Source organism: Phasianus colchicus, chromosome 4 (genome assembly GCF_987193195.1).
Source record: "Phasianus colchicus chromosome 4, bPhaCol1.hap1.1, whole genome shotgun sequence".
Taxonomy (NCBI): Eukaryota; Metazoa; Chordata; class Aves; order Galliformes; family Phasianidae; genus Phasianus; species Phasianus colchicus.
The window spans coordinates 43,487,630-43,496,797 of NC_143439.1; the positions used below are offsets into that span (position 1 = coordinate 43,487,630).

Here is a 9,168-nt window from a genome sequence, read left to right on the forward strand (position 1 = left end):
TGGAAAGAAATTCGGGTGTGTTGGTTGATGGCAAGATGAATATGAGTCATTGGTGTGTTCTGGCAGCCAAAAGGGCCAAATGTACCCTGGGGTGCATCAAGCACAGCACTTCCAGCTGGGTGAGGGGAAGGGTTGTCTTGTTCTGCTCTTGCTGTACAGCCTCACCTCAAGCACCATGTATGATTCTGGGCGACACAATCTAAGAAGAATCTAGAAGTATTAGAGAGCATCTGAAGGTGGGCTATGAATGTAGTGAAGGGTCTAGAGGACAAGAAGTATGGAAAGAGGATGAAGTCCAGAGAAGAGGATGCTGAGGGGAGGCCTTGTGGCAGCTTACAGCTCCTCTCAAGGAGAGCAAAGGGGAAGCTATGATCTCCCCTCTGTGATTACAGCAACAGGACCTGAGGAAGTAGCTCTTAACAGAGCCTCTTAAAGACAAGCTTCACTGTGAACTTAACCTGTATGATATATATGAGAATTCCGACTGTGTTGTTACCTGAGAGCATTTATTGTTCACCACCAGACAGGAGCATGTATACAGAAATAACAACAGCTGGCACGAGTTCATGTTCATACTACTGTGCCAGAGTGTAACTTGTTATTCTTACCATTTCTAGATTGTGTTAAAAAATTGTACCTGCACTTTTGAGGATAACTGAAACCAAGGCTATCTTTCAGTACTTCTTTTGGTTTCATACTTGAGTGATATCTGCCAAATTGCTGAAGAATTATCTTTTAAAAAACAGAAAATATTTTTTACTCCTTGTCATCAACACCTCTCAGATGCCAGACTCTTACCTCTTTTCCTCAGCATCTTTGTGAAACTACTTGAGAAAGGCAGTCAGCTGCAATTAGCAACTGAAGGTGCTCTAGTGGCTGAATTATTGAGGATATAAGATTACTCTTGTGATCATTTTGTTTATTAAATGTCAGCTGCTATTGGTATAATGAGATGAGCTTGTCTCAACTGGTTGGCTGTAGATGTTCATGAGTCTCAGGCATTGGAAGTATGTTTGTGAACACATGAGCAAATAGACTTGCAGAGTCACAGAACAAACCCATAGCACAGTATTGTGTTGCTTGGAGTGAGGCCATTTTTCCTTTAACAGGATGGTGATGAAAAAATTTGCTCTTGCATAAGCTGGCAGAGAACAGGAAACATCTCTGCTAATGTGGAGATTGTTTTTTTCAGTGTTAGAGAGTGCCAAAACTTGACAAAAACTTGAGTGTTGAGAAGAGCTGGCTATTTACAGTCCTTGTCCAGGTGTATTTTGAGTTTCTGGCAAAGTATGTGGTTTCTGTGCGTTTTCACCATTTACAGTAAATGCAAAACTGATTCTGCTTGATACTAGATGGCAGTTCCACAAGTTTACTTGCAGAAATTTTCAGTAGCTAAAATTAACACCTTTTCTTACTCCAGAATAGTTCCTACCTTAGAAGGATGGTTTGTGCTTCTGAAGGCAACACAAACTGCATGGGGCTCTCACAGAGAGCAGCAGAAGCAGCACTCAGTTCATTTGTTGAAGAACTGGGCATCTATCCAATAAATTTGGGCAATTAAATCCGCTTAGAAGTCCTTTCTGCTCAAAAGAGATAAATGATTTAAGTGAAAGAGCACCTATAATATTAAAAAGTTAAAATCACTAATAATGAGTTAACGTCAGAAGACTGCCTGTATAAATAGAAGTATTATTTTGACTTTTCAGTGTACAACAGCCTATAGAAATGTAAACCTGAAAAAGCAAATGTCCTCAAACACATAGATATTCTCCAGTGTGTTTTTCTCCATGTTTTTCACATAGTGCTATGTATTTTCAGTTCTTATTCTATTTCTTTCATTTCTGACATTTGTTAGATGTTACCTTTAAGAAAACAAAAAGTAATTGAAGCGCTATTAATACAGTAGTTTGAATCTTAGGCATTATTTGTATATTTTTAACCAGCCATTGTTCTTTAATATAGGAATAAATCTAAGAGGAAGAACTGAGGAAGAAATTGCACGCTATTTCTACTCCATTGCAAAGTAATGACCTATGCAGCTACATTAGTCTTCGTCTAAGCTGAAAGAGCAGCATTAATCAGTAACAAAAAATAAATTTGATGTCCCTTGCCTTCTTTTTTGTGCACAGTGGTCTATTCTCAGCCAAATGTGTCAATTTATAGTACACGGTTACTGTGTTGCTGGTGCCAACAGTCTGCTTGTGGCAGGAGAATTGGAAGTATATCAGGGAGTGGATTTGAGCTGGAGGACTCTGCCAGCTCAGCCCAGACCATTGCCACACTCAAGCTGGTGACAAGAATTTCTAAATCCTGACATTGGCTTCAGTTTATGCTCACCATGAAATGTAGGCAAAAAAGGGAGACTACATCTGCTTCTTTTGTAAGCCAAAGAGAAAGGAGAAACAGAAGCAGGAGCATTACCATTGGTACAAAGACTCCAAAAGGCAGAACTCTTCTTTTTTAAGACTTAAGGGATCATTCAAGTGTGCTTTTTCTTTGTGCTTGTTTTCTTCTTTAAATGAGATTTCTAAGGTATTTGTTTATGTAATCCTAACTCAATTCTCTGTTACAGTGGCTTTCTGACATGTTAAGCAAAAGAATCAGATAATCTTTTAACAGAATCATCACATTTATATGGGAATAAATCTGGGAATTTATTTCTGAAGGGCAGCTGCATTACTTACCTGTACTTCAAAAATCCTTCTGATATATGTACTGCTCTCAAACACTGATTTAAATAGCAATGCTGCCCTTTAAAGAACATTCACTAGTTTAACAATATGGACGTGCAAATGGCTATATATACTTTTTGTAAAATACATCTATTGGCAGCAAAACACCTTCCTTACACTTTAACTCTATTTGTTTTACTGCTTGTTAGTTTAGTTTATAGAAGCTTACATGACATTTTTATTGCTTTATGGTTTTGTTGCAGTTTTTAATTGCGATATTATGTGCCAGATCCCTTGGCAAGAAGTACCTATATTACCATTTTACAATACATGTTGTTGTGGAGCAAAAATCTCTGAGGGAAAAAATAGTCCTAAATAAAACAAACAAACAAAAAAAATGGGATCCTATTTAGGATTAAAAATATAAAGTTGAAGGACCTGAGCTCACATTTCCACTCTAACCTCTCTTTTGTCTTCTGAACTGAGAGAATCTTGCAGTTAAAACTTGTAGCAATTAAAGATTTATTTTTACATACAAGAATCCCCTGAAACGAACAACGAAGAGAAATTCTCTCCAGCTCTGAATCAGAAGTTATTCTTATTCACTGAAGGCTGTATCAGTATATACAGACACCTTGTATTATTGCTGCAGATAGCTCAAATGTGCTTTTTTGATACACTTTTTTTTCCTTATTATACTTCTAAAGTTAGGAGACACAATACAGTATGACTTTAAGAGCTAGATAAAACCTTGAATTTCCAGAACAATCATATTCTCTGTCCATATTGGAAGTAAAAGAATATACTCAAATCCAGAGATTGCAATACGTTAATTATTAAACTCATTCCATTACCTTCAAATGCTGATAAACTTAAACTCTTAGCTCTCTTTAGTGGATTGAAATCTGCATTTGTGTAACAGCGCCATTATTCCCAAACTTCTTTCAGATCACCTACTAATTTTGCCTGAACTACAAATTGACCATCAGAGGAAAGAATTTACTTTTACTTAACGGAGGCTTTTTGTGACTTATCTACCGCAAATCTTCGGGGTTTAACCTCAATGACCATTAAAACTAACAGTAAGTCTTTGCTTCTCTTGCTATGTGAGGAGGCTTTGGGTCAGAAAAAGTAGGTTAAATCTCATTTAACCTACTCATGCCAAATAATGACATCCCATAGTTTTATTTTTTTTTTTCCTGTTCCTGGAATCTTTCTCCTTCTTTCTCCCTCTCTTTGACTGCCTCTTCATATTTTTTACCTTTCATAGGACTGTGTTTAGCCAGTGTATCAAAATGTATAACGTGTTTGCCATAACTTAAGCTTCCCATAAATTGTTTCATTTTGAATGCTGCTACTGTTTGAAACATAGCATAGATATGTTGATTTTCACCTCAAAGACACACGTTTAACTCATTTAAATGAGTGGTCTAATCTACCACAAATTTTAAATCTGTGAGCCTTTTTAATCTTCAAGTTCTGGCACAAATTTTCTTTTTGATTCCACAATTGACTTGATTTCATTTTGCAAATCATAACATCTTTTTCATATTTTACCCTGAACTAGCCACCTTTCATCTGAAAAGTAAATCAGCTTCCATACTTTTCAGGAACTTCTGGAATTGGCAGTAATTCAATCTGTTGGAGTTCATAGCTTTGATGATGATTTGTACATTATCTGTTTTTAATTTTGTTGTATAATGTAGTAGTATTTCATCAAACATGAGTTGCTAGTGGCAATTGGATTACATTCTATTAATTTATAAATCCCACTTTTTTTTTTTACCAAACATCACTTTGGACATCATCGTAGCTATACTTGATAAGCTGACAAAAGTTAAAGAAAACTGATTTAATGTAGTTTTTACTACTTTGTAAAAATAAAGAGATTTAGTTGTGTCTTTTAGCAGCACCAAAAAAGCAATTTCTTGAGACACATCATATTTGTTATCTATTAAAAATGGCAAACATAGCCATATCTTTAGCATTAGTAATTTATCTGTTGCCAAAGCATTCTGTTTGAAATTAGCAGCTTTACTTTCCATATTTCCTTTGATGGATTTTCCTGTTTATTCAATTTGATTGGTTACAGTCTAGTGATACATACTAATTAAATATATATATATATATCTTTTTTATCAGCACATGCTTTCCATATGAGTTTAATAAGCTCACTTTCAGTAAATGGTTTTGATTTTTTTTTTTTACAATCAGATTTTTTACCACATAATTAGCTTTTATAATAGAGTCCATTTGAGTTGTAACTTAATTTTTTTTTTTTAATGATAGATTTTCTTCATTTCTTCTATTTTGTTTTTACAAAGTATTCCTTGATATATATTGAATTTGGCAATATGTTTTTGCACGTGATGTCTTTTCAAATTGTATTTTTGAAAACTGACACATTTTCCTTACATACTAAGTACCATGTCATATCATTTGTCTCTACAAAAAAGTACTCATCCATTCATTTTTTTGTTGAATACTCCTCCTTCATCCATGATTTTTCTCTTTTTTTGGGTTCCATTTTCTTTTGAGGTGATATTAGGTAAGTTGAAACATTCTTATCAATAATCACTGCACATTAGTCACCAAGTAGCACAAGTTCATTGCAACATATAATATACATGGAGTTCAATTTGACTGAATGCATATGGCAGAACTGAATGCATGTGCCTTCCTACTTGTCCTGGTTTCAACTGAGACATTTTTAATAGCACAGTGATGTTTGGTTGTTGCTGAATGATGGGTGTGCACACATGGCCAGGCCAAACTGTGCAGCAGGGAAAGAGCCATTGCCATTATAGCTTGGGGCAGGGAGTGGCCAGAGGACATACTATTCCAGAACATGTGAGGCTAGGTGGCCACAGGTTGGATGTGTTGCTTTATAAGGAATGTGGAGGACAGTTAAGAATAGCAAGAGAAACCAAGTCATAAATAAAATATTTTATAACTGAACACTTTCTTGAGGCTACCTCCCATGTGCATGGCAGAATCCTAACACTCACTGCAACTCAGCACAACACATCAAAACTGAAAAGAGAAAGTGACATTAAACACAAAACATGCAGTTTCCATAGGGTCTTATAAATATGTTCTTATATTTACAGATAAATGTGTCCTGAACAACTGTTTTCTTGTTCAAACTTACCTTATGCCATATGGTGCCTAAGTAACTTGTGGCTTTTCCTAATCAGTGATCAATGGATCACATCAATTCATTATTCTTTTGGACAGTACTGTAATTTGATCTTTGTCATCCAGAACAGATTTAGCATAGCTATTTTAAGAAGAAATAAGTCACTTGGTTCCTACTATTTTGGAAGTACTACAATCCTCAACAAACATAGATGTCTATTTTTCATCCAGAAGACAAAAGTAGGTCAAGTAGCCTTTTTTTATGCAGGCAGCATCAAGTAGTTCGGCCTTGGGTGAGGGTTTGGCTGACGCTCGTCTCTCTGAAGGCTTTAAGAAAAAGCCAGTTTAGTTTTGTTTACACTGTTTTTCTCACAGTCTTGTAATACCTTCTCGTTAATGAATGCACTTATTCTTCCTGTAGAAAAATACATAATGCTAGAAAAGCTGTCTTTATCTGGGATGTGTTGCTGACATAACTATGATAATGTTCCAAGGGATTTGCATACTTAAGGGACATAATGGTTTAACATTTCATTTCAGGCTGAGATTTTTCACTGGGGTCAGAGTCAATATACTGCCAGATCTGTGGTTTGCTTGCTGATTGCTTAAAAGGCTTCATTGCATCTGACTCTCTGGGCAGCTGCTTTGGGCCAGGCACAGACTTAGTAGACCTCTACTCATGCATTCAGCTGTTCATAGGGCTGCACTACAAAGGCCCAGCAGTAATGATTTTCCCTTTCTTAGACTGCTTTTGGTCAAAATTCTGCAGGAAAAAAAAAAAAAAAAAAAGTCTTTATGGTGTTGGTAAAAACCAGAAAATATTTCTCTGCTCTTTTTATTTTGAGTTTCATTTTTCTATTCTTGTAATGTTTTTTTAAGGTAGCAGTTAAAAGTCTGACAATTTTCATTATGCCTCATGGAGAAACTTGGAAACTCTTACATTCTGCCCAAAATAAACTTATTCTAAAGACAATCTGTTTTTACTTTAAAAGCCCAATTGTGGTGGAAATGTTGTGAAATTCTGCTCAGTTGTCAAGATGTCAATCTCACATCACAAATATGAGATCACAGTTAGGCGGCATCCAGAATAAACAACCAGTTCAGACTAATGTGTTCCAAAGCAAGCTAATCTTGAACTTTAACACTGTAACTTTTTTTGGAAGGGTGAGATATAATAAGGAATAAATGGATTGTATTACATTGCCAATACTGTATACTGTAATCCATAGCTACTGTAAGCACTCCCATATGACAGTGTACTATAAATACACTAGAACTATTTTTTGTTGTTGATTGAAAGTATCTTTTGAAAAAGGGGAATGAAAAATCAGGAGATTCTTCTCCCCTTAAGTTTATTTTTATATTACAAAATATCCTAAAAGAAAAAAAAAAAATGTTTTGAACTTATTTTATGCACATGGCAATTAAAAAAATCCTCAATCCATTTGCTGTTGGGACATTTCCAGCCTTTGTGATACTGTTGGAAATTGGACAGTATAAAATGGAAGCTTCTGTACTAGCAACTCTACCACTTGACACAGAAATAAAAGCCTTTTACAGGGAATCCATTTGTATTCACTTTGGATTTCAAAATTATTTCCATCCACTGACAGATTTGGAATCTGTGTACTTGTAAATGCAAGATGTGCAGATGTGAGGAGAGACTGCCAAGAGTCTGGAAAAGCAGCAGAAGCTAGTGTTGTCTGGTTTGATCAGGAAGGGGTTGACAGTCAAACAGTGAAAAAATCCATTTTGTGTGACAAGAAATATTTCCATATACAGTGCATTGATACATGTGATCCTTATTCTTCTTGAAACTTGAACACAAGTATGCCCTTGAGAATTTGTCTATTTAGAATGGAAAGACACACTGGGCTAAAAGATCAGCAAAGAAGATGTCAAGAGAACTGGAATAATAATTTCGTTGATGTTGGAATTATTGCTTTGTTTCTTCATTCATATTCCATTTGGTAAAAATACAACGACTTTTTAATGGAAAGTAGAGAACTCATCTATTCTGTTTGGAAAGTATTTAGTATAGTGGGGAGACATGACTCAGTTAAGATCCAGTGAAAAACTAGAATTCTTAGTTGCGTATAGTTCAGCACAAATGCATAAATATAGGAAGTATTTGCCAATAAGTAGTTCAGCATACTTTTGTTAAAATAAGAAGTCTGAAAATAGATAAGCTCAGTGGTTTTGTTTTGTTTTTTTTTTTTTTTTTGTTGGTTTTTTGTTGTTGTTGTTGTTTTTTTCTGTAGTCTTACAGGTAGGGGCATAACTGATCATGAAAATCTGAAAGAATTCAATTTTTCAATAGCTGTTAATTTAATTTTGTGAACTGAAACTTTCTTTGGAGTTTTTTAGTTCTCATTGTGTAAATGAACCTACCTATAAAAAGGGAGAGTTTAAAAATGGGCCTGTTGTCTTTTTACTCTCAGTGGTACTAGCACACATTAATCGATAGAGCAGTGAGAATATGAGAACAATAAGGTTTATTGCCATAATACCTAAAGTAAGTTAGATATGTACAGTGACTCAACAGCCAATAATGACAAGCCACACTGCTATTTGTATGCAAAATATTTGAGGAGACCTATGCATAACAGAAGGTTATGCATCTGATACCCAAAACAGCATTTCTTCTGAGAGCTGAGCTACCAATCCTGAAAGGCAAATCTGTCCCTAGTAGAACAGCAAGTGGATAATCTGGAGAAGGAAAAGGATGATTCTGCTGTGTCCTGGCACCAAGAAGGTGGCTTATGCTCCACTTGAGAAGGAAAGGAGGACAGCATTTGAGCCAACTGATCCTGAGCCAAGCAGAAGCACCAGAAGGAAATATTGACTGAGAGTAATGGGCAACTGCCTTTTTGTGTAGGAGTGGGGTAGGAGAATGGAGGGACTCAATCTGACCTGTCATCTAGAGAAGATCAGTACTTTCCAGGGGCTTAGATTCAGGATGCTGTGGAAAGAGTGATGAAGATTGACTTACCTTCTGACAGTGCCAACTTCAATATCCACAATATGAAGAAAAATGCTAAGATGTATTTTATAAACAAGAAATGTACAAAACAACAACAACAACAAAAAATAGTGGGCTGAAGGAGAACTTATCTACAGAAAAAAACAAACTCTCATAGTTCTATATTAATAGTATATTTAATTTATATTAAAACAGTGACATTGTATAGATATAATGTACCATAACACTGATCAGAACAGTTGTGAAGATTAACTGTGTGGCATATAAGATTTTTAAACAAAGGAATGTACAGTATAAGAGTAATTTCTTTGGTATTTTGAGGATATGTGTACATACCAAATGGAGGAAATGAATATTCATATTTAATTCTTGTGT

General features: G+C 35.4%; 1 long non-coding RNA gene across 1 annotated transcript in view; it reads left to right on the forward strand.

Annotated features, from left to right (window-relative positions):
- LOC149918224 (uncharacterized) overlaps positions 1 to 8,829 on the forward strand; it is a 30,961-nt gene extending 22,132 nt beyond the window's left edge. Inside the window, exons 3-4 of the long non-coding RNA XR_016466450.1 lie at positions 3,621 to 3,754; positions 8,448 to 8,829. This is a non-coding gene — a long non-coding RNA (uncharacterized LOC149918224). The remainder of the gene's footprint in view (positions 1 to 3,620; positions 3,755 to 8,447) is intronic.
- The last annotated feature ends 339 nt before the right edge of the window (positions 8,830 to 9,168 follow it).